This window comes from Haemaphysalis longicornis, unplaced genomic scaffold, assembly GCF_048455015.1.
Source record: "Haemaphysalis longicornis isolate Haplotype H1 unplaced genomic scaffold, Haemaphysalis longicornis Haplotype H1 scaffold_3, whole genome shotgun sequence".
NCBI classification, from domain to species: Eukaryota; Metazoa; Arthropoda; class Arachnida; order Ixodida; family Ixodidae; genus Haemaphysalis; species Haemaphysalis longicornis.
The window spans coordinates 213,360,965-213,386,817 of record NW_027526335.1 but is presented as its reverse complement, the minus strand read 5'-3'; the positions used below and the strand labels follow the sequence as shown (position 1 = coordinate 213,386,817).

Below are 25,853 nucleotides of genomic sequence, written 5' to 3'. Positions count from 1 at the left end.
TTTCGCCGCTGCAAACAATAGCGCTGCGAACGCGCTTCGCCCCTGCTCTGCGCGGCCGCTGTCGCTCTTGGGGAGCGGGATCCGCCTCGTGTGAAGGACGGCGACGGCGGGTCACGCCCTTGTCACGTGGGGCGGATTCTCTTCCGAAAGAAAGTCGAGAGAAGCGCGGAAGATAAAATTGCGCCCAACATTCGCCGGAAATGCGTCCGATTGATCGGCGTACCTTCGAAGACCCAAATCGCAAACGAAGAAGGAACCCATGCGACGATTTCTCGCGCAGTAAGTAAACGCACCATCTAAATGTATACCGATACCTGGGTATACTCCTCCTCCTCCTTCTGTCTCGATGCGCCTTATCTAGAAGCGCTCCTTTCCATTCCCGATTCTCAAGTAACCGTTTTGACACTGTCACGCATGCGCCATGTGTCCTGCGGAGATGTATTCAAAGTTTTTCGGTCATCAAACCAGTCTCCCACTCAGTAAGCTTTCGCTTTAAAACGTGGAAAGGCTGTTGTTTCATTTTCTTTTTGGGCAACCGAGGATGCCCATCATCGGTTCTCTTTTGATCGGGAAAGGAATCGCCTTTTAACGCTTTCGACTTTAAAGGTGACGTCATATGGCTTGTATAGGCGACCATATTTCAGGAGTGGCATTTTTTTCTTTCAATGAAGAGTATAAGGTCGGCACTCTGTTGTTGCGCGGGTGCTCCTTTTAATTCGAGAGAAGATTACGTGGCCCCTTTGATCGAAAAAAGCCAGCAAATCGTAGTGCAATCGACCCCTAAGGCTACTGCGTATTTTGCGCTGAGTTTCACCTACTTGTCATAATGGGTCAGGTCACATTGAAGTTGTACACTTTTCGGAATTCCCGTCTGGTGTGAATATATCGGTTCAACTGGCGCCTGACCTGGGAATTTTAGCACGTGTTTTCAAGATACAGTGAACTCCCGTTAATAGCTAAGGGACCGTGAATATTTGTATTGCAGTTAAACCTGGATGTAACGAACCTCTATGTAACGAATTCCTGAATTTAGCGAAGGTTTTCGATTCCCCGTTGACAGCTTCATTGAAACCCATGTGTTTGCGACCTCTATACGTCACGAAGGCGTTGCGTAACCCTCCTTTGATGTAACGAATTCGCTACGCTGATGAACCATTGTTTTTTGCACTATTTCTGAAAAATCGGCTTGAGAAGTACACTAATTTAGCCAACTTCACCCGCACCGCAAGCTAGCGTGCCTTTCCACGTGTGAGTGCGGTGTCGGTTACGTGCTATAGGCCTTGCCTGTCGGCGTGTAGTCGCGCGTCTCCACTGCCACCTGTGCTGTGGCAGTTCGTCGGTGATGAATTCTGCCAGAAAAATAAATAAATAAACGCGATGTTTTGCCTTTCAAGGCAAGCTCGCAATCTTAAATGCTGTCTAAGCCGGCGAGAAAGCAGAACCGCTGCAGGTACGCGTGTATCCCTCTCAACAATCTTGATTGCGGCAAAGAGCATCAGGTTAGCGAAAGGCGCCCTTTCAGCATGCGTTTGTTCCTTGCAACGGGTTTAGGCACCGAAAAGTGTCAAAAGGAATAAAAAAAAAAAAGAAGCTTCAGTTTGTGAATACGGGGTAAGTGACCTTGCGTCTTCGGAGTGCCCTGGAGTGACTAAGTTCGTGGGAAAGCAGCAGGCTTGAATCACGCAGTTTTTTACTGTGAAATAAATCCTTCAAGGGTGAGTTCACCGTCACTGATCTGTGGCATTTTAATTTCGTTTCTGCTTTATTCGCGCGAGCCTTAAACTCGAAATGTGCATGTCACGAAAACCTGCATGTAACGTCAACTCCGTTATATATCCACGTTTAACTGTATCAGAAATTCGTCTTAAGGGGACTTTTTGCATTGTGCACGTTACAAGAGAGCGAAAGTGTTCGTTTTAGTGACGAAGTTCGTCTCAACCGAGTTTGTACTATATATATACATTAGAATGGGAGCTATACCGAGCACTCGCGCAAAACTGTAGGCGAGAATTTTTTTCGTGTAGACGCGGCGCGGAGACAAGCAGACACCGACCACCGCAGGAGTGTGTCCATACACAACTTCGCTGTGAAAATGGGCGGTTACGGCAATCGACGTTAAAAAGGTTGACAAAAAGTTGCCGTGCGCCACTTACGGAGTGTCGTCGTGCTAAGCCAGCCTTCATGCATTCCTGCTTATGAAGCAAAGGTGACACTTTGCTTCCGCGTGTCGCTCACAGGACTCGTAAGTACATATATATTTCTTGCTGCAGCGTATGTAGCAGCGCGTGCGCTGTCGCAGGGTGTACAGTCCTTGTCAAAATTTTCTAGGCCAACCCGGAAACGCACTGGCTGCAAAAATTGAATGTACAAGCTTATGTCCCGAGCGCGGCTGAAATGTTTTATGCCGGAAAGCTAGAGAAAACACCTTTCTTCTTTCTTACTGTCAAAAATATGTTTGCAACATTTAAAAGCAAAGATTGTTCGTTGAATTCTTTGTGATCGGGTAGGCTTAGAGGATTGGCCTAGAAAACTTTGACAAATGGTGTCCATCCCTGTATACCGCTTAAAATGTCGGCCTCACAGCACTGCGGACGTGCGCTGCTACCCTGTGGGTGTGTATCGGATACGCGCCGGAGCTTAGGCCTAGCGTTTCGCTTCGCTGTCTTACAAGGTCAACCCAACGTTACTAGATCCATTGGGTCAACCGGCATCCGCAGTTGAGAGAGGGAACAGACATGTCACGCTTATCACTGACAGCAGTGCCGAGGAGTTTTCCCCTCTCCCTGAGCTCTACAGCGTCAACAGCTGATCACCGAGGTCGGAGCTTTCTCCCGAACTACGCGAGTGCCATGGTCGCGCAGCCATATGGAAGAACGTCCCACTCCTCAGAGCTACAGGTGGCATGTGTAGTGGGAATATATATATAGAGAGCCATTTAGTGCGGTGGGAGAAGGTGCTCGTTTGAAAAGCACGGAGCTACCGTTCTTGGCGTGCAGTCAGTACAATAAGCACTTTTTTTCAAATGAGCTGACTACGCTATAGACCCCAGAGCGTGACGTTAGGCCTAACGTCTGTCTGGCCGTCGCGTACCCGCGTACGCGACGGCCAGACAGAACGGCAACCAGAACGGCAACCAGCCAGACAGAAGCAAGAACGGCAACGGAAGTTGCCGCTGTACCTCATAACCGCGGCCGGATGTTACTCAGCGCGGCACAAGTAAGCGCGTTACTGGGAGTATTTTGAGCAGGGAACGAGCCGTTTCCGTGATTTTCGGACTTAATATGCTTATAACCTGCCGCAGCGACGACGAGCAGACTACGTGAGAAAAGGCAGACGACATCACGCGTTCATAGCAATCTCCTTTCAAAACGCGCGCGCCCGTTGACACCCGGGTCCGTCGCTTAGGCGGAGTGATACCGTACATGAGCCATTGCCGTTCGTAACTTCTTCCCGAGTATGCCCGGCGTCTCGCTGCAGTGAAGCCTTCTCGCGTCTCGCGATGTCATACACTCAGCAACGCTAAACTGGGCAGTACAAAACTCGGCGACACTGAATTAAGCGAGACGTACTGCTCGCGCGTGGTTACGTCATAAAGAAACCGTTCCAGTTCAAGGCGGTCTCAGTAGGCTTCACTGCGATACACGGCGTGGGAAAGCCAGCTTTACAGATGCGAAGTTTTAAACCGAGCCCCTTGTATGTCCACTCGCTACTTTCTTTACACGGAGGCGTTGCTGGGAAAACACTTTCCCAGTGGCAGTATAAGCAGTCGTGTGAAAATACGAACTCTTTTCTTATTTTCATTGGAAGGTCCGTTCTCAGCCGATGGGAATCTTGACGACGTGTTCCTGCCTTCACTTCGTGGTTACGCGGATCTGCGAATGGCGCGTTTTAAATGCAGAGCATTTCTTTAACTCACGATGTCAGCCGGCGTTGTCGGCGTGCCTCGGCGTCCGCAACAGCCTTTCCAGGTGCGCCCTCTCCCCCACTCCTCCTCGCCTGCTCTCCGCTGCTCCTCGCGTGTTCTCTGCGTACTCGGATCGCGTTCAGCAACAGGTGGGGCGCGCATGCGTCGTAGTTTGGCGCGGGAGCAACAACAGTTGTGGCGTGGTCGTGGCGCGGTCGTGCCGTGATGGGGCGGTTCTCGGCGTTCGCTCTCGCTGTCAATTTCTTTCGAACCAGATAAAATCGGGTATGTGCGGGGCTCCAATCCAGTCATCGCCTGCGCTCTCTTCAGATGCTGTCGTCGGAGTCAGCTTAACGTCGTGCGCCCCCCGAAAATGCTCTGCATTTGACCGTGCCCCTCGCGAGTGGGATGTTTACGACGTGCACCTCGTTATAAGTTTGATAGAGGGGGATTTTCGGAGTCAAATGTAACGAACAGGTTCAGCCGACGTGTCACTCAAACTATTGACAGCGGGACGTTCGGTACCCGTTACTATTAAAGCAAAGGCATTCTCAGTGGGAGTGATGGCGTTCTGTCAAAACACTAATGTTTCTATAACCGAGCCAAGTGACGCGCCAGTCGCGCTCTCATGCACGCATTACGAATACTGCCAAGAAACACAGTGGGAGTAAGCGGCTTCCCTTCCGTTACCGAGTTACCCCCGCAGCCCTATAATCCCGTCTTAACCCACCTTAATCCCACCTTAGTGATCGTTGCTGTCTGTCACTTATCAGTAGTTAATCCAACCTAATACATCTTAATGCAACTTAGTTCCCACCTCAACAATCACTGCGGTAAATCACTAATTTCGATTATTTCGTTTCATTTCATTTATTCAACCTGAAGGGCCCGAAGGCATTACATAAGGGTGGGGGGGGATCGAATTTGGAAGTTTCATAGCAATGTAACAATATGAAGGTGCACACTGGTTACAAGAAATAAAGAACCGTTAAATATATTTGGTCATCATTAGTCATCTTTTGTACACGGTTGCCCTGAGCCTTCCTTGCGTTTTCGTGTCGTTCAGTCGATGCCGTGCTCGTGCAAAGCCACCTTCTGAGGACACGTGAAACCTTGACTCGTTAATTCTTTAACTCGTCTTTACTCGTCTTTACGGCTTCAACATAACGCTTTCACTCGTTAACGCGTGTTAACTCGTGCCCATGGCAGCGCCTCTTTTGGGTGGTCGGCCGTGCGCACCACCGAGGTATGCAGTGAACTGCAACCGAAGAGCCTGACAACGTCGGCGAAACTGCATCGCTGCGGGCAGCGCCCGTAGCGCATGCGAAGGTTTGTCAATGCCTGTGCGCATGTGTGGCGCGGGCTTCGAAATAGCAGCGGCACGCTTCCAGCAGCTCAAGTTTCTCATTTCTTGTCTACCGTTTGTCGCGCTGTTTTCATCCCTTCGAAGCGGTACGCGCGGCCTCGGCGTCGCGGGACTCGGCTGCTCTTTCATTTCATAGCTCCGCCTGTTTGCGCGTGTGATAGCGCCAGCCTGTCTCGCTGCTGAAAGTTCTTCGGTCCCGGAGAGTGCTTCCGTTTCGACACGCGGCCGTATCGCTGTCGAGGCAGGCGTTGAAAGCTTCTGCAAATTGCCTCCAGCGTGCCTACTGCCACCCTCTCGCACAGTACTCCGCCGGTTTCTTCTTCGCCGCGTATTTTTAGTGGGAAATCACCATTAGCCTACTTCGGCTGAGCGTTTGTGTTTTCCAAGTGCGATGCTCCACGGCAGGAGCTCATCACAGGTGTGGAGTCTTAATCTCAAACGCTTGGTGAAGCCTGTTTTCTGAAGCCACCCCTACTTTCCCGTTGTTCGTCGCTTCCGGTTGTTAGTAGAGAGAGATGCGAGTATGCGATGCCCCGTAGTTAGGCCTAACGTCCCGCCTTGAGGTCTAACTAAGTAGGACAAAGTTGTCCTTAACCTTCTTGGGCTCAGCTCTGTCAACTAAAACCCGCGATCGACGTACAATGCAGGGGACGTCGCTGGGACGTCGTAAGGTTCCAGCTGAAGGTTACCTAACGTTAAGCCTAAAATTTGGGCGTTGGGCCTAGCGTCACGCTTTGCGTTCTAACGTCTTCAATCGGTACCCATTGTAAAAAAAAAGCCGTTCCACTCAGCGTGAAAGCTGTCGGAAGTGCAGAGCAGTGATTCGCCATGATGGGCTGCAGCGCCGTTAACCGCTCACTTCTACCACCCCATGCATGCATTTCAAATTCCCCGCCTTCGCAGTGCTCGCGCGCCCCCTGCCTGAAACTGCGGCCGCGGGAGTTCTGTTCTTTTTGTGCTTGCTTTTCCTCCGGCACGTGCCGGTGGTTCACTGCCACTTTTTTTCGCTTACTATCGTAAAAACCAACCCAACGAGCGTTCCTTAATTACGTATGTTTTGCCTCAAATGTATCTGCAGTTTTGTTTGTGGAGATGTATTACATGCGCCAGCGGTTCACGAGGTTGGAACGATTATGACTATTTAAACCGCGTAGTTTTCGAAGCCTCTGCGCGGGACGCCCTATACGACGGGTACGCCGGGCTCTACTTGGGTCCCTTATCTTGCTATGTCGCCTGATTCCGGCAGTCGCTTGAAATTGAGCGTTACAGCGAGCTACGACGACAGTGCGAGCCCCTAAAGTTCTCTGCACTTAAAATTGCCCGATCTGCTCTCTTCGCTGCAAATGTCGTCGAAATGTCTTCTGCCGCCACGTGCATGCCTCTCTTCCCTCCGCCACCCACCCGTCACGCTCTTCCCCTGCCCTCTCGCTCCTACCGTGATAACCACAGTGGAGGTTTGCTCAAGTCAGTTAAATTTTCCCGCGCTCCACGGCTCGCGGGCCATCTGCTGGAAGCTTTAGTTGTTGGACTTCTTGGGATGCCGCCACGAGGTCTAGGCTCGGGCGCGACCCCTCCTTTGTATTTCTGGATCAAAACATTGTTTTCGACGCTTTGTTTTTCATTTGCTATCGCGAAAATCAAGCAGCCATGTATTTTAGATTGAGAGAGCACTGCAAATACCACTTATGTTTTGCGTTAAATATGCCTAATGGTTTCTTTTTGCCAAAGAATGTTGGCAAGTTTCAGAGTATGTTTCCGGATTTACTTCTTCCGAGAGGTTTTGGCTGTACACTCTAAACTTTTTTTCCACCCATATACTCCCTAGAGGTTCTTTTTCGCCTGTCCTCTAGTGATCCTCCTTGTAGGAGTTTTTTTTACTACATGGAACAGGGAGGTTTTGTTTACCTCCTCAAAACGGTGTTTTTAGGTGATAGAAAGGAGGTAGTTAGGGAGTGTTAAGAAATGTTAGGGAGAATTTAAGGAGATCAAAATGGAGTATTCTTTACTTCCTCAAGGCGTTTTTAAGTGATGTTTATGGACTTTTTCGGCGGTTGAATAGGAGCCTATTATGGCTCCCTTGGGAAGTACTTATGTTATTGTAGGGGCGTTTTGAGGAGGTTCAAGGGAAGCATTTACTTCTTTTGCATGGAGTTTTACGTTTTGTAGGCCTCGCGAGGGGAGTTTTTAGGAGGTTCAAGGGAAGCATATATTTCTTTTGAATGGAGTTTTGCAAAGTTGGGGCGGTTTTGTAGGCCTTCCGAAAGGAGTTTTTTCAAGGCCACAAGGGAGAGTTTCTAGTTCCCTGCGGGAGTACTGATTTCACACGTTTTTCTCGGTTTCAGGTTTATTTCAAACGAACTTTCGCATATAAGTTTACATGGTACATGGTGTACACAAGGAGGCTCCGAAATAAAAACTTAGGGCGACCTCCTATAAGAAAGCAAAAATGGTAAATTGCTAAAAACACGCCAGTTAGGAATGGAAGACAGCAATAGAATGCTAGTTGAACAAACCGTAGAATTAATATTACTACAAGAACTGGAAATACGCGAAAAACAAAGATAGGAGCAAACACAACCACATGGTAAGTGAAATCATTATATAATAATAGCGGATCGAGAACGCGTCAGTACTTATCAGAACTTATCAGAACGCATCAGCACTCAGTACACAAAGTGAAAAAAAATGGTTGCAGTGGTTTACAACAACAAAAAAATTTCAGTTGGTGGTGAAATGAGCGATCTGTGTGCTAGTTGAACAAACTGTAGAAACAATATTACTACAAGAACTGGAAATACGCGAAAAACATATAGGCACAAACACAACGGCATGGTAAGTGACATCATTATATAATACTAGAGGATTGAGAACGCGTGAGTACTTATCAGTACGCATCAGTACTCAGTACACAAAGTGAAAAAAATGGTTGCAGTGGTTTACAACAACAAACAATTTTTTCAATTGGTGGTGAAATGAGCGAGAGCTGTGTAACGATTTGATATTGAAAGGTAACGAGCATTTTGTAGATGGTAAAGGCACAAGAGATAAATGATGTAGGAGACAGACAGCAATGAGATGGCTATGGATAAAGGAGTAATATAAAGAACGAGAAATATGCTGCGGCAAATACCAGTGCGTTTTGATAAAGACACAAATGCGCCAAGAAAAGTGATTCAGTCTGAGGGGTTAATTGCAAGGATATAGAACAGAATAGGTGGTATCGCGACAGCTTCTTCAGAGTGAGAAGAAAAAGCCATGTAATTCGTGTTTTTCCGATAATTTTGAGTTGATTCATTTGGCACCAGTTGCCAACATTATTTAGATAATTGTTTCAAGTTATATTAGTTGGTTAATATTATTGCTTCACTAAAAGATAGCTGTATTATCAGCATACAGAAGGGCCCATCAAATATCCCCTGTTCAGTAAAAAAAAAACGTCAGAAACATAATACGAAATTCTTTAAACTACTATCCAATGATTACAGGATTGAAAACAAATAAAATATTGGTGAGGGATATTGATGCGATAAAAGTTAATTAGTTCTAAATCCTTCACACGTGGTTTGGTGCTGGCAAGGTCCAAAAAGGCATGTTCCACAAACGTTAGAGCTCTGTGTGCCTTCTTGGGATATTGAATGTTGAAAACCCAGAACGATGCAAACAGACTACACAGTCCTCCCACTAAAGATGATGCAGTCAAGACACTCTGGCCATCTATGCGGAGGCTAATTTCCCCGTTCGCGGAATGCAGGCAGGGAGTCAAAGGAACATCTACCTGAAAAAGCAAAAAAGAAAAAAAGATGCCCCACATGTAAAATTCAAGACGACACTATGGTTAAATGAACTTGATAATTCGGTACAGTAACAAAATTGTTATGCCAGGTTCCCTGCGAATTTCAGTACTTAAATTAGGAATGCAAAGGCTTCATAAAACCAAGTGCCAGTACATTAACCATCGTGGCTTTTGCAGCAATAAAAAAGATATTACTTCCGCACAATATACTCGAGCACAACTTTAAATGACAGGGAAGTTAAAATGCAAGTCTCTCTAAGGTTGATAGATTAGCTCACGGAGAACACTATTATACCCCTCTTACACCTGGCATTTTTTTAAAAATAAGGTTGAAACTAGCAAAAACACGTTTTCACCGGAAGGGCTTAAGTGGCCTGACGCGCACAACTTCTTTCTTGGCTGCCGCTGGATGGTGCTACTCGTCCATACTTGGGGTGGCAGTACCGCTTTCCAAGGGAGCATGCGAGCTACGCATGAGAAAATCGTTCGACGCCAAAACTTGCGAGGCCTCAAAAGGCCAATGTTTTTCTTCAGTGAAGCGTAAATACTGATCACAGGTCCAATGCAGAAACATTTTGCTTAGTGGTCTCGAACGGCAAATGACAGGGGAGTTTGGGGAAGCATGAGCGATTTGACCGGAACTGACCAAACTGCTTGGTACGTGGTAATGTTGTATTCAGTTGCTTGTATACTGCTATTAATCACCGCTGCTTCACTTGCTTCCCGTTTATCCTGATGCAAACAGCGACTGCAGTCGTGTTTGCGTCACGTTTGATGAGCAGTTGAACAGCGATTTCTCAGCACTTAAGGCATCTTGGCACTAAATAAATGCTGAAATGGCTATGCGGAGGTCCGACTTCCGTTTGAAATCAACTCGCTGGTTGTCTTCAATGACCCTTTAAGAACAAGTTACCCTTATGCCTCATCACTGCAACCGATTGTTCCTCCGTGTGGTGCAAAGTGTGTTACTGTGAGTATTTTCAACGTGAAACGAACCGTTTCTGTGATTTGTAGGACTGATTCTGCTATTAATTACTGCAGTGACAACAAGCTATGAAAGAAAATCCCGCCATCTCCACGAAGTGAATGATGATGAGAGGGGCGAATCTAAAATGCTTATCAGCAGACAATGTGACGCATTAAGTGCAAGCTGGTTTCATAGTGTGTGCATTGACATTAGGATATGGCCCCCTGGCAGAATGATGCGCTGCGCGAGATTTTGCCGTACCTAAAAGGACAGGCAACTCATTTTTACGGAGTATAGGATCTGTAAAAGGGTTGCGAGTTGGGCGAGTTGGTAATTATGCATTGCGAAAAATAAACTGCGCGCAAATTAACGAGGACAAGAACACATGAAGACGGCACAAGCGCACACTCGCAACTAGTTTATTATTGCACAATTCAAAGCTTTATATGCCCAAGCGCCAAATTGCCGCGCCCCCAATGCGTCACAGTTCTCGGCGCACTCAGCCGAAAATACTAAAAAACCGTAACAAAACCACAAAACGAACTTAGAGGCGCACGAAAGGCGAAAAATCAGCAAAGATAACCGCATCATACATGGATTAAGACCCCCCTCCCACCCCCAACACGCATTCCCAGAAGAAGCACCGAAATAGCGCTCAATGTGCGTCTAAATATGCGACTTCTCGATTAAGCAGGGCGATAGAGAGATGACTGATACATTCGGAACCAGCTTTTCTGATGCGGCTGGCTTCTACAATTTCTCGCGTTTGCTGGTTCTTATGTCGCAAAAGGATGGCTGTGCGCTCAAACACAGGGACACAATCAGGTCTGCATGCGCGGCAATGAGAAGATAAGTGGCTCAGGTCACGTTGAACAATGAAAGAAAAATATACGGTACTTTTAGACGTCGTACGCTCGAGTTTGTGACAACGTACCCGTGTGCGGCTCTGTCCTGAAGTTCGGAGAAATGCAGGCGGGTTGTGTTATATTTCTCGTCTTGCATTACGCTTTCTTTTATATATTAGCGCCCTCTTTCCCGATCTCTCTACCTTCCTTCCCGCTTCCGTCTGACTGCGCTGATTTTCGCCAGCACCAAGTAACCGTCACGTTGCTTTGAAACGACGCCGCGCGCGACAAACGATTTTACCTCGAATGCCCTGTTACAAACCGGCCTACAAAAGAATGCGAACGCATACCCCAAAACCCACAAACAAGTAAAATAATACGAGTGTGCGCTTTTTTCTTTGCCCGTGCGTGTACGAGCTGTGAGCGGCACGGGTACCCGGGTACTTCGCTGTTAACCCTATCCAAACGTTTGACAAACGCATCGACTGATGAAAGACCACTTACCAGCGAGCTGTCCACACCTGTCGCCGTATCCAAATGCTGTTTGCGGCCGTTCCTCGTGTGACAGGGGCACATGAAAATCTTTCCACCAAATGGCACTACTAGTCCTTCACAAATAAGAAAAAACGACGGCCCAAGGCGAGGCTTGAAGCTCCGGCCGCGCCGAGTCACCGGCCGCGCTGCGTTGATAGCACAGAGGCTGTTTACATCCGGGCAGCCAGTCGTGCCGCCAGGGCAAGTTGAGTCGCTGCAGTCGGGTGCGTTGGCGCGCTGGCACGAGAATTTAAATCGTCTATGTATGCGCAAGCAAGCGAAGCAGATGAACATTGCAATTGTTTGCAACGGCGAGAACTGCCTCTTCGTTAGCAGCACACTCTAAGAAGACGAGGAGTGCTGGGCACTCTGTCTAGGAGTAAAAACTTTTGTCCCATATTTCACTCCCTTTGGCAGCATTGGGCGACTCTTCCGAGGAGTAGCGCGTGGCGGCCAAACGAGAGGCGAAACACTCCTCGTGGGATTTACTTGCTGCTGTCGAAGCGGAGTACTTGAACCCTGTGTGGGAATTGCTATGCCATGTACAAGGCAGCGTTCCGTCACTCCCTTTAGGCGTGAATAAGCTCTATTGGTTTCGGCGTTCCCGGATACTGCAGACGGGTACTACTACTCTCTCTTGTAAAGCATCTCGTTACGCCTCAAGAGCGTTCTGCTATTCCCCGCGAGACAGCGTGTTTTCGCTCCGCCTGCTACTAGCCCCCCCCCCCCCCCTTCCCCCCCCCCCATCCCCACGATGGTACTATAGGCAGTTACAAGCAAACAAAACAGGACAAGCCATTTTGAAACATGGAAAAGAAGAAAAAACAAGGTCAGACTTTATTTTAAAAAAAAATACAACAATCGGTTCATTCTGCAATTTCACACAAAAAGCAATTTATTTTGAATTAAAATATCACAGCATAAAAACGGTTCTTACTCCACATGCACACAGGAGACGTAACGCCTATTGAGGATACATCCAAGAAAAATTCACAAATAAAAATGCAGCAAAGCAATTGATAACACTGAAATACAAACATTAAATTAAGTCAATAAAAATGACATTAACACCCACAAATAAAAAGGTACTGGCATTAGCACGAAAACGTCAGTAGAAATACAGCAGTGGGAAAATAGTTAACAGTATTAACATAAAACAAAGCGGCCTTAGTACATCAGTGTGCTTCACATGGACTGGAAAGCCAGCTCTTATTTAGGACACATCAAAAACATTTACAAATAAATTTTGCGAAACAAAAATCTTGGACTAAAACTATTCAGCGTGGATTACTATTAGCGCATTACAAGGTGCAATCAACACAAAGATACAAAGCCACTGACACGGGAACTTTGCAACAGATATATGTTGGTGGGACAATATGAAACCACCGGAAACATTCCCACTGGGTTTTTTAGGCGGGTGGTTCTCAAATGAGGATGCGCTAGTAAGATTTAAAAAAGGCATAACTTGCTATTAAAAACAAACACGTTCTAGCTGAATGCTTCATAATGTTGGTGGCGGCCTTCAGAACAGCACAGACCAGGGCACCGTGCTTGAGCCGAAGTAACGTCTACAGAAGCAAGGTGCGCTTCCCCTTTGAAAACACAGACAGCAGCAATGGGAACTCATCCACGATGTCCAAGGATGTGAGCAGAAGTGTCTTGAATGCGACGGCCACTCCTGCTGACGCCTCGGGGATCTCGTTCTCTCTCAGGGAAAAAAAAAATCTTTGGGCAAGTACCGTCTTCCCGTGGTTCCTGCATAGGAAGAAAGAGGGGGACAGCAAAGATAAGTTCTACAACGAAAAAAAATTGACGAGTTTGACGACGTGATAGATTAGTTTTTGCGCCGAGAGAACGCATTGAACCCGTATTGGAATGCAATACTGCTTGGCGCAGTCATGCGAATGTGCGGTGACCTTGGATGCAGCCACGCTCATTGTGCCACTTGGCCAATGTCATGTCAGACAGCGCGCCCTACAGCTGTCTGCCTACGCAATGCGCCCCAAACCCATTAGTGCTTACGTGTCCGCAGCTTCTATTGTTTACCCCGCTATCGTTCCCGGTATAAAAACATTTAACAAAATTTAAGTAAAGAGAACTCTTTTTGTAACGTTATAATCCCTGACTAATTTGCATATGATTTTGCCCTCAGCCGACTGCAACGTACGGCCCATTATACGTTCACAAGTACAGCGTGTAAAAGTTGCTATGGGGCATATAGCTACTGTTTTCTTCATTCTCGAGTACGTTTCGTTGCATGCACGCTGCAGATCGCAACACCTGATGAGAACCAATAGGCTCGTTATTGAACGATCAGAACGCTCGAACATTAAACCACACGCAGCGACGGCGACAAGCGACGCGAAAAAAGTACCGTAATGGGTACAACAAACACTATGGGCGACAGCGACAAACGAAAAAAAAAAATATTGCATTGCTGCCAATGCCATTCGTCGTCGTTGCTGCCGCTCGCTCGTGGGCTGCTTCTGGCCGGTATAAGCCCGCGACGGCGACGGCCCGTCGCCTGCCGCAGTTGCCGCCGTCAGCGGCCTGTGTAAAAAATTTTTGTCTGTGTCGCCCACAATACCTGTTTGCCGTACCCAATGAGTGAGTTTTCTCGCGTCGCTCATCGGCTTAGACGCATGTAGTTACCCCTTAACAGTCCCATCTCCGGCCGGCCTGCCCTCAAAACGCAAAAAACCTAAACCCTGTCAGGACAGCATTTCAGTCTGCTGCTGTACGCGCGGCGGTCACTAAAATTATTGTAATTTTAGTGACTGCCACGCGCTAGACGCGCTCCTATCACTCAGCCTATTGGACGAAATTCTTTGGAGCCGCGCAGGCCACAGCTACTGCACGGCAGCCACTCTAACCCTAGCCGCCGAGCTCAGAGTACAAATCAAAACGCAAAAAACCTATCTGTACAGGATTTCAGTCAGCTGCAGTACGCGCGGCGGTAAGTAAAATCATTGTAATTTTAGTGACTGCCACGCGCTAGACGCGCTCCTATTACTCAGCCTATTGTACGAAATTCTTTGGAGCCGCGCAGGTAGCCACAGCTACTGCACGGCAGCCACTCTAACCCTAGCCGCCGAGCTAAGAGTACAAATCAAAACGCAAAAAACCTGTCTGGACAGGATTTCAGTCTGCTGCAGCACGCGCGGCGGTAACTAAAATCATTGTAACTTTAGTGACTTCTACGCGCTAGACGCGCTCCTATCACTCAGCCTATTGTACGAAATTCTTTGGAGCCGCGCAGGTAGCCACAGCTACTGCACGGCAGCCACTCTAACCCTAGCCGCCGAGTTAAGAATACAGGGTAGCGCTGCGACTACTCGCGCGACCGTGCTTCTTACCTGCGAAAACATTCGGCTAGGATACCAATACTTCACGAATCAAAGGGATTGAAACGGTGCAAGACTCGACGCTGTTTGCACACGGGTACAAAAGCCGCCCTTCAAATCTAAGCAACGGTCAAAATGAGTGACGAAAACATTAGGGTTAGCCGCTTCCGCGGACCGAAGCTAGAGAGCAACTCTCCTTCGCTAAATACACAAGATAAGAATACCAGGTTAACTAATGGCTTACCTCCACTTCCAGCCAGCATTTCTTCGTCCGGTAGATAAATCCATGGTCGTCATCCCAAGATCCCAAGCTTAAGGCGCGACGCCTGCAAAGGCAGCGACTGCACACCGGCTGGTCCGGCGGCTTGCGCGCGCATTGCTACACAGTGCATATAGTTCCGGTATCGGCCTCTGCGCCGCCGCAGCTGTGATGTCCGTCCGAAATAAAAACTAGTTCCACGCATGCACGCACGCACGAACGAACTAATATACGGCTTGCTTACGTGTTCGTGATCTAACGCTGACGCACAGGCATGCAAGCAGTTAGCGAGCACACGTCACACTGCGTTCAAGCAAGTATGACGATAAGGGCAGGTCAAACTTCCCATGTTGAGCAAGCCGTCTCCGAAGCTTCGGATAATTCTCGCGCCGAGAATGCTGGCGCCGAGAAGGCGAAAACGAAAACAGACACCGGCAGCCTGCCGAGGGGCCAAGCCCGGAGCACGAAACACCTGAAACCGCCACCGTCGCAGCGAACGCGGCCGGATGTTTATCCCAACGAGTGAGAGCTTTGGAGTCTTGCCCGGAGCGTGTCACGTGTGTGTGCTGTTCGCCGAGGAGAGTCGCCCCACGCCTGCGCACCGCGTGAGACGTTTTCTCCCAGTGCTCTTCTGTCCTGATCCCCTGTAACCTCAGTTTTCTCAATAATTATACCTTTAATTCTCAAAACCTAGTTTCTCCTATTCGATGGGAGCACGCGTCGTACTGTGTTCAAGCAAGCATGACGATAAGGGCAGGTCGAACTTCCCATGTTGGATGAAGCGTCTGTTTGAAAGTCCACTTCGTGCGTAGCACATGGTTTACAAAGCGCAGCCCTGTGTTCCGCGCTGGCGGGACATCACGGTCTGGCGCGATCAGTCGTCGCTCGCCCGGTTCTTGCGGGTGCACCGCCTGTGTCGGTTTTCACCGTAGACGCGAGATCGCGTGGCGGAAAATCCGCCGTGGTAGTACGCCGTATCTTCGTCAGGCTGAGCTACGGAGACGCGGCGTCCACCGTCGCGCCGCCGCCGCTGGGATGCCCTCGGTGTAATCGGCGTAATCGCTGAAATCGGCGCGCAGTATTCTTTCCTCCGTGGTGCGCACCTTTTATGATGCATAGTCTGACAACTTTTTAAATGTCGATAACTAAGCCATTACAGAGGAAAAAACAAAACAAAGAAACAAAACCAAATCGAGACATGCGTTTTTCTAGTTTTGTTAAGCTTGCTCCATTCATGTCACTGAACGCTGCGAGCAATCGTTACATGAATTCCTATTCTTGCACGTTTAGAATGTGCGACGGAAGTACTCGGGCGCTTTTTACACAACTGCTTTATATAATATATACGTATGCAAATAAAACATCGCTGATGAGTTGGTGTGCGTAAATGGTAGGAGTGCCTCTCCATGCTTACTCCCGCACTTGACAAGAATGAAATTGCAATTTTACTCTTCGTACTGGAGAGAGGAGACGATGTGCAGCTTTACTCTTCACTGGTGCGGGAGCGGAACTGGGGCTGCACTCCGCCGCGCACGAGAAGAGTACGCTGTCAGTTTTGCTCTGCCTCCTCATGGGAGCGAACATTACATCCAACTCCCCGCAGCTTTCGAGGGGAGCGCGCCAACGCTTGCAGGAGTACAATGACTGTTGAACTCTTCAACTACTCCCCCGATTTCTTAGAGTGCAGAGTTTGACAACACCTATCGCCAAAATAAACAGATTGAGACAACACGGCCGCGCTCTATGCCTGTGATCGCGCTGGTTGAAGCATCTATACGGGTATACGTACGGTATTGGTTTTGTAGCTGCGTGCAACCGTCGCGTCCTGCTTACTCGTTCTAATTAGCATTAGGCCACGGTTGAAGTGCTGGTGCACGGAGACAACAGAAGACTAACATGGCGACCGCCCGCTTGAGATGATTACCTCAGATAGGGCGTTTATTGTGGACGTGGTAGTATACAAGGAACCGAACGCCATCTCACAAATGGTGTTAAGTCGTTCTAAATCCTCCCTTTTGCTACCCGGATGGGCCACGGTACTACCATGGAGGTTCGTCCACTTCTTTAGATCATGCCTAGGGAGTACATTTTTTGCTATAGGTACTTTTCAGGGCACATTACTTGATTAAAACTCCATTTCCGGCTAGTTTGCGTTTACAGTGTACAAACTTCTCCTTCGGGGATTTTATTATCTTTTGCCCGGGTGGCTGAATCGAGGGGTAGGCATACAGACAGTCTGCAGACAGACAGACCAAAATTTGCGGGTTAAGTATCCCAATAAAGAATAGTCTTTAAATGGGCTTCAAAGCGTGTCTGCAACGCATGCCCGAGGGTTAGTGCTATTGACCTAGCGAAGTGCGTGTTACGTACCCACGAGGTAACACATACGAGGCGCCCCCCCCCCTTTCCCCCCCAGAAATGAGCCAAACCCCCAAACCGAAATTAAGTCAGATAAAACTGCAGTAACAAGAAACTCGGGAACTTCCCCTAGAAAAGAAGTTGTAACAAAACAGGTCAGATACCGCCCGGCAAACGTGTACGCAGATCATACTTTTTATTGAAAATGATACAGATCCTACTGTATCGCGGATTAAAATGAGCCGATCCATATGCCCATTGGGAGTTTCTTTTTTGCGTGGCTGATCGGGCTGCTTGATGGCTGTTTTCGGAAGTTATTTTGCTTTTCTGATGTCGCTTATCATGGATTCGGTCAGCAGTTAAGAGAGCGGCGGAAGATCTGTGCCCTGCAGACGTCAATGACCAAGTGAACAGAAGACGAAGGGAACGAAATGAAACTGCGAGGTGGGAAACAATCATTTCATCTCGTCTCCCGCGCCGCTTTGTGGTAAAAGCATTTCTGTCTTGTTTTACTCCCATATTTACATTTCATTATAAATAAATAGCCACCGCTTACAATGCCTGGCGAATCCCCCAATCCTGGCAAATCCTTCCATTAAGGTGGAGAAGAAGAAGATGATATTGCCCGCCTTTTTTTTAAAGCGCTTTGGAAATTCATGGCAAAGCACTGCAAGGATTGCTCTCTCGTGAGTGTCTTCAGGCGTGCCCAAGAAAATGAACCTGCAGTAGAATTCAAAGAGAGCTGCTTATGCTGCCAAGAAGACTCACGTGCTCTTCATATATAGTTCTACTGTTCTTGAAGTCCGGCTGCATATGTTTATCAAAGTGTAATTCCTTTCCCGCCAAAACTTCATTGTACCAATCTTGAAAGTTTTCATAAGAATTCCGCATCAGATTGAATGTACCGATTCAATACGAGCCAAATCCACAGTTATCATCGTAATGTTGGTCAAATACGCTGTTTAACTTTTAATTACTCGTGGCCGCAAGCTTCCCTTACCTTACACGTAAAACAGGTGATATAATAGCTTGACATCGTTGCATTTAGGTGCGCTAATAAACTTTGGCTTTTATCTCAAATTCTGTTTAGGTGGATTTCACTCATTTCGAAAAAAAAAAGCTAATACTTTCGGTGGTGTATTGAGCTGGTGTAGCAGCGATCATGCGGATGTATGCTCGCTGCTTTTGCACAATGCTAATGATACGTCCAAACTGCGTGTCATTTTAAATTATTGATCATTTCGATGTGGACTCAACGACGAAAGCCGTTTGCAACGTTAGGTATACCATATACAGTTTAGCCGCACAAAGAAATGCTATGTTAATAAAAGTAAACGTAATATGTAATAAGAAATTGGAACCTGTGATTTGTCTGAGTGCAGGCATCTTACGTACCCGCTATAGTACAATTTTTATTATCTGTTTTTTATTTTTTTATTTTTATTGCCCATCATAGTCCCAACGCAACTATAATTGCATGAGACACTTCAAGTGCAGCATACTTAATTGAGCCGGCTGGGTTGTTACTGGAATGCCGCAGAAACCATTTGAAACATAGTGATTGACGATAAAGTAGAAGGAGCGCGAAAATCACGAAACAAGAGGCCGGCCAATTTCCCGTTGTGGGTATGAGCCAGAAACATCGAGGGAATCATCATCATGAAGCAAAAGGCAGTGTATGATATCAGTGTTGTTTGTTTTGGTCAACTTATAAATATCTATCTCCATTTTCACTTCATTTTAATCACGCGTAGTTTCTCCGGAAGTTCGAAAGATGCGTAGAAGTCGCTACCAGTCGCGATTTCTGCGTCTTCTAAGGCTGATCAACATTTCAGAGTTGTAGCCGCGTTTTTCTGGTCACGGTTCTTTCGCGGTGTTTCTTGCCGTTATATCGAATTAAGGCTTACGCATCGCTCAGATAACTCCCATTGGAGCTTCGTATGCAGTCTTTCTTTTCCTTTATTGTGGCGCAGGTATTGGGGAAACACCCGCTGGGTTTTTGTTGGGGCCAGCTTTGTCGGCCTGCCTGGTTACGTGAAACGAGGTTCGTGAAGGCCGATTTGTTGTCGCCACCTCCAGCTGACGCTGTGGCACGCGCAGCTCAAGACGGCGTTTTTCCGCTGCGGGGACTCCAAAACAGTTTCACATTTCCGAATGCCCCTCGGGGAAGCCTCCCACGATCACCTTTTGAACGTGGCTCCAGTTCGAGCAGTGTAGTGCACGGTGTACATGTCGCCTTCCAGCTGAGGCCCGCAGAGGGATGCACGCTGCCTCTTCGGCTCGTTCCAACGGCGATGATAACGGTTATTATTAACACCTCACATGTCTCATCACGAGAAAAGGCGGCGTCGGCGTTGTGAACTGAAGACGATGGTCGTGAATGAAATTGACCCTCCATCTTCTTGGCTGTGGATGTCTGACGAAGCTGTTGCGAACCAGTACGCCTGCAGGGTAATGAAATGTTTGTACAGCTGAGCTGTTGTAGCCATAAGTTTGCCGGTGCTGAAGAAAGAAAAAACCAAGAAAATGCCGAGCGCTCGTGAGTGCGTGCCCCGCGGCGACCGCCGAGTCCCCGGTTCGCGTAGTGGATTTAGCAAAAAAAAAAAAAAAAGAAAGAAAACCACCAGCGTTGTTGTCAATCGCTACAGCGCATGAAAAAAAAAAAAATCCAGCGGTAATGTTCAAGTTGAGAAGACACCCTGCTTGGGAGAGGTCACCGCGGCCGCCGTATTCTCTAGAAGCCATTATGGGTAACAGGAGACATGGCTACCAGTGTGCCAGTCCTTCCCGAGACGACTTGCAGGTCTCGCCGCCGCTGCCTCGAGTCGATGATGAAGAGATGGTGGAAGTGTACAGTGCTGAGGACGACTTTGCATCTACCACTCGCCCGAAGAAGACGACGACCTCTTCGATGGATATGACGACGACTACTGGCACCGCAACTATGCAAATAAACAACGATACTGGAACTTAATTATGTGTCCGGCAATGCTCCCCTACAACAGCTTCGCCATTCAAGTCTTGCGCGTGAGTTCAAGCTTCCCTGATTTTTTTTACTCCAGGTAAAAACCCAAGAAGCGCTAGGTAGCGTCTCTCTGACCTTCAAGCAGGCGTGTCGCGCGGTCACTGTCAAGCAAGCGTTACGTACGTGCGTTTTTGCGGCATCGACGAAAGCGAACCAACTCGCGGCGCCGATGGCTTCCGCAGTGAAAGCGTCTAATCCCTCGTTCGTTCCAAAGGGAGGGTTGTGGAGAGGGTGATAGAATAAGAGTAAGGGCAAGCTCAACCACGGTCGTCAGCCCAGCGTTTCGTACGCTTACGCAGTAGAAGCGCATTGTCTTTGTTTCGTTCCAGGGAAAGGAGCAGGAGAGAAAGGAACGGAAAGGCCGAGAGGTTACGCAAGCGTAGATCCCGGTTCGCTCCTGGACACTGGGGGAGGGGTGTTCATGGGATGAAAGAGAGGGCATGAGTCTTCTCAGAAACACCTGCATCACTTCTACGTCGCGTGCTAGAAAGCTTCGCTAGTCATCCACCTTCGTGGAGTGGAATGGCTCCCATTTGTGTGTGTGTGTGTGTGTGTGTGTGTGTGTGTGTGGGCCGTAGGCGGCGTACTGGACAGAACGCGACTGATGAACAGAAAGCGACAGAGCACGTGTGGACACGGCCGGGCTAGAGCGGCGGCGCGAAACGCGCGCACGCCGCCGCTCTAGCCCGGCCCTGGTGCGAAGGGGGTGCCGATCGAGCCCGCGGCGGTGCCGCTGCATTCGCATCGCAGCCGACATCGTTGCTAGGGGGACGTCAAGCCGGAGCGGTACACGTTGAGAATCGAGCTTCAACGGGTGCAGGGCCGCGATGGTGGGAAAAAAAAAGGTGGAATGGGAACGACTGTGACGCCGATGCCGGTGTACACGTAAGGAGTGTGCTCGGCAGCCGATTCCGCACAGAGCGCGGTTGGCACTATGCCGTGTTGCAGGCTTCCGAGGCTCCGGAGCCAGGCGTGCGCGCATGGGTCGATCCTCAAGATCGCGGGGGGGAAAGATGGCGTGCTCACGCATTCATGCAGGAATATGAGTCTTCAGTGAATTTTACTGCTTTGTGGTAGCGATAACCGCGTGTGGTAGGTGTGGCAGGCCGTGATGAGTTCCGCTGAACCTCGGCGAAACAGCTGAACCTTGGCGCACGCTCAACTCCCATTGCCTGCGTGGAACAGAAACTGAAATTACACAGAAAGAAAAGAAGAGCCTGTTTTTTTTTTTTTTTTTTTTTTTTGAAGTGAGGATACCTGCACGAAATATGCCGACCGTGAAAGAAAAAAAAACTAAGCCCAGTTACCCAGTGTGAAATCTGCTGCTGAAACGGCGAAGTTGTGGGTTGTCTTTAGAAGACTCCGTCATTTTTATTATGCGTAATGGTAGAGTTGTCTTAGCGGCCAATTGTCATGTAATTCGTTTCGGGATAATTTCGATAATACAAGAGTTAGGGCCTTCTCTCTAATCGTACACATTATTCGCACTAAAAAAACAGCGCAGAGACGAGGACGGAAGAAGTGACTAACTATAGTTTGTCACTTCTTTCGATCTCGCCTCGGCGCTGTTTTTTTAGTGTGAATAATGTGTACCCAACTAGGCCAACGTCAAGCCATCGTAAATAATACACCCTCCGTAGATGGCCGTGCTGCACTGCGGAACAGGCAATGTGAAAAAGCCAGCTTACAAACACCAAGCTTACAGCAATGTCTTCAAAGTAGGTTTCACCTCTAGACACGAGAGCATTGCTTGGAAGACGCTCCTTCAGGGGCGATATAAGCCGTCTTTTATTTATTTACAAAAACCTTATAGGCCCCCGTAGGGGCATAGCGTAAGGGGAGGCTAATATGTACCAAATGAGGCTAACACTGCATTTCGAACACCACGTGCGGAAACACAAGGACACAATACACCGCCAAGACGTAACTCTAGATTATAAGGCGCAGTGCGTACAAAATGCAACTTCACAAAATACTTCACAAAAATACGTCGGACAACAAAAAGTCGGTGAAAAATCAAAGCAGAGCAAAGCGTGTAAGAAAGCAAACCTAAGACTGGCTGTATAAAAATATGGCGTATAGGACCGTTTTATATCTTTTGTTTTTTTTTTTCTGCGCTGGGAAGCCGTTTTTGCGTGGCGGAGATACCTGCTCCAGAGGGAACGTGACGCGATAGCAGCGGAGACTACTGTCGTCAGGGCCAGCGCTCGAACAGCTTCCTAGTCTTCCGTCGGGGCTGTCAGTATCTGCGAAATCTCCGGCCGCGGTCGCCTGCCGAAGGCCTCAAGTCGCGATCAGATTACGCCACGCGGGATGTGCCTGACCTTGACCCATAAAAACCGATAGCGGGGCATACTGCGTGCACACGAACTCGCTGTGCGGCGGAACGTTTTTCGAGGTAAATTTAACCGAGAAATAGTCGGGCGTTCATTCGCTTAAGGCTGTGTGTCTGGTCCTGACACATTTGTAACAAAGAAGATGTATGTATAAGCAAGGAGCCCCGCAAGCCACAATTAACCATTGGTTATGTACATGAATTTACATCGCGCCAAAAAGAAGTCACTTATTTCTAGAACGAATATTCCTTTGAAATGCGTTTGTTTAAAAAAAATTGTCATTATTATGGTGCACCTGAGAGACAGATTTCGAAATAACTATTTCACGCTACCTTCACGGGCCCCCTGCCCCCTCCCCTCGTCACTTCCTGTATGAAGGCGGACGTGGGAGTTTCGGCCTCAAACGGGGTTAGGCAGGAGCGGAAAAAAAAAAATCGCTCCAATTGGCATTGTCCAGTTTTGTACATATTGCCAATTCGCAGATTTTTTTTTTTCTTTCTTGGCCTGCAGAGCCCCCTTCCCCGATTGCCCGTCCTGCCCCCGTCGTGCCGGCTTCGTGCAGCTCGGCCCCCCGCCTCGAGAGGTTGCTGACCGCTGCTGTAGACTAATAATTCTAGTGTCTAGATTTGATTCTATAATTTGACATTACTCGACAAAAAAGATATTTGAAATGTTAGATCGAAATCAGCGTTGTTTTAAATTGTCTGGGCTGATGTATTCAAAACTGGTCGCAGGGCAGGCAGGGGCGAAGAACGAGTGAATCACTGTGACACTGGCACTATGGTAAAGTGTAGGGCTGATTCATAGCCCACTGGTTGAAAGGACACCCACCGCAGAAGTACTTCGTGGCGGGGTCCGGACAGTTTATCGAACGCCGTTTTATCGAATGCCGTTTTACCGACGGCCGTTTTATCGAAGCCGTTTTATCGAAGGTGTTTTTCCCGGCCCATTTGTGTAACAAAATTTCCAGTTTGTTTTTTTAGTTTCCCCCTCGCTATGTAATTTGCAAAGCTTGTCTGTACAGCGAGCCTATTTAACGGAATTTGTAGTCTTCGTACTAGTTGTCTTTTATTTCCTGCGTGTTTAGATGCGACTGCATCTCATTCACTCGCCTTGTTCCTCCATACGGCGTCGTTGTCCGTCCACACCCCTCCCCCATTCTCCTCGCCGCGCGAGCTGCGCTCTCCGCCGCTCACCCCCTCTCCTCTCTGATAGGGAACACTCTCTCGCGAGGGGCATTGGATTGTATTCGATTAGATTGGATTGGATTTGGATTGGATTGGATTAAAGTGGATTGTGTTGCGTCATAGCCGCGCCACGTTGCGTCATAGCCGCGGCAGGGGGTTCACGGCACGTTTCACGCGATGGGAGAATCAACCTAACGGAAACAACAACGGAACCCCCTATGCGTCGCATCTACACAGGGGTTCCCACGACGGGAGGTGGGAGTAATTTTTTGTGATGCGCGAAATTTGTGTCCGCAATTTTTTTTTGTTCTGTTCATTGCGCAGGTGGTACTTCCATAACGAATCTCCTCAGTCCCTCCTTTGATCCGAAGCATATCACGGCATTGTGGCGTATAGGCTGGAATGCCTCGATATGCTTCGTACTTTTTTGTGTACACCGCATCCGTGTCGACACACAATCTAATTATTTCGCCGCGTATGTTCTACACAAGTGAGGCACTTCTTGGCGCTTGTGGGTCCAATGTCAAAAACCTAACTGGAACGCTAGCAAAAGTCTCTCCCGATTTCTGCATTCCTAATTCCTAATGGACACTGAGTTCAGTTGCTCAGAGGTTATGAAGCCTTGTCCTACTGTTCTCGATGTTTTGCTTAGAACTGGCGAGAAAAAAAGTTAGTTACAAAATTAGTCACCATACTACGGGTTGGTTCGTTTTCTTCCCCCTCCCCCACTCGTTTCACCCGAGGATGTCAGCGGTTTTTAGTCCACACTCTTTTACCTATTTCCTCCTGTTGGATCGGTACTCCGCCAATGACGCTACCGCCAGAAACCATTCGTGTGCTTCTGACTTTCTTGTGCTGAACTTAATCCAAACCCTTCGACTCCCAGGATTGTGCTCTTTTGAGGATGATGTGCTCCAGGAGTTTTCCTGCGCACGAAGTAAGAAATATGGGCCGGAGGTTCTCTATACTGGGTGGTTTTCCTGGTTTCGGGATCAGCCGAACTTCCGCTGTCTTCCATTCCTATTCCGATGCACACGCACTCTGTTGTGCTGTGTAGGGCCGTCGCGCACAGGGGAGGACGTCATCGAACCCTTGCAGGGCACTGCGGGTGCTCTATGGTATACGGTGGACGCATCGGGGCATGGCAAATAGAGGTGGGTGGCACGCACAAAAGCTCGGCAGTGCGTGTGCTTGGGGTGGGCCGTCACCCCACTCCCCCCTCTCTTCCCTGTGGATCGGACACTGGTCGTACAAGAGAGATTTTATTGGAGGCAACGGGGACCGTAAGCCTGCTGGCAAAAGCGGGTTTAGGTATGGGCTAAGATGAAGTGCGCTCGGTTTTGTCGAGAGTCTAGGAGCACTCTTGATAGTATCGCGTGACCCCTTTGATTTCAGAACACTATGTAATCAGCAGTTGTATATTTACAGGATCGTACGCCCCCTGGGTGTCTCTGCCAGTGGAGAATTCAACGCCAACGGCAGATTCAACGCGAATGGCAGATTCGGCGAATGACGGTGCCCAACATTTGATCTGACTTGAGCGCATGCGCGCAGGAACTACGCGCAAGGCGTTTTGCATTGCCCGATGTCCCAGCGCAGATGCCCTTTTTCGCTCGAACGGGGTCCTCGGCCACGTCATTTGCCGAATTTGCACGCTAGGGCACTTGGATTGGGCATCTGGAGCATTGCGGTGAGGACGCCTTACGGGACTTATTGAGTGCAATAAATGCTTTACTCACTCATGTGGAATACTCACTAGAGAAGACGCTTAGGCAGCCGAAGACGCAGCAGAAGACGCTTAGGCCTAGATGAAGGGACTGTAGCCACAAATATAGAGTTGAGCGCTATGTAAGGCGAAGAATTCTTGGTTGGGCACCAGAAATGGCGCTGCGAATCGTGGATTGAGATGGACGTCGGAGTATCATGAGGACT

The 25,853-nt window shown here is 48.4% G+C and overlaps 1 protein-coding gene across 2 annotated transcripts in view; it reads left to right on the top strand.

The window, feature by feature from the left end:
* Tsp5d (Tetraspanin 5D) overlaps positions 1-25,853 on the top strand; it is a 110,327-nt gene that overhangs the window by 40,003 nt on the left and 44,471 nt on the right. Inside the window, exon 1 of one of the 2 annotated variants that reach the window (XM_077705035.1) lies at positions 259-279. The exons of the other annotated variant lie outside the window; for it this stretch is intronic. The gene's annotated coding sequence lies outside the window, so the exon portion shown is untranslated. Of the gene's footprint in view, positions 1-258; positions 280-25,853 lie in introns of those variants that run through there. 2 annotated transcript variants of the gene reach the window in all.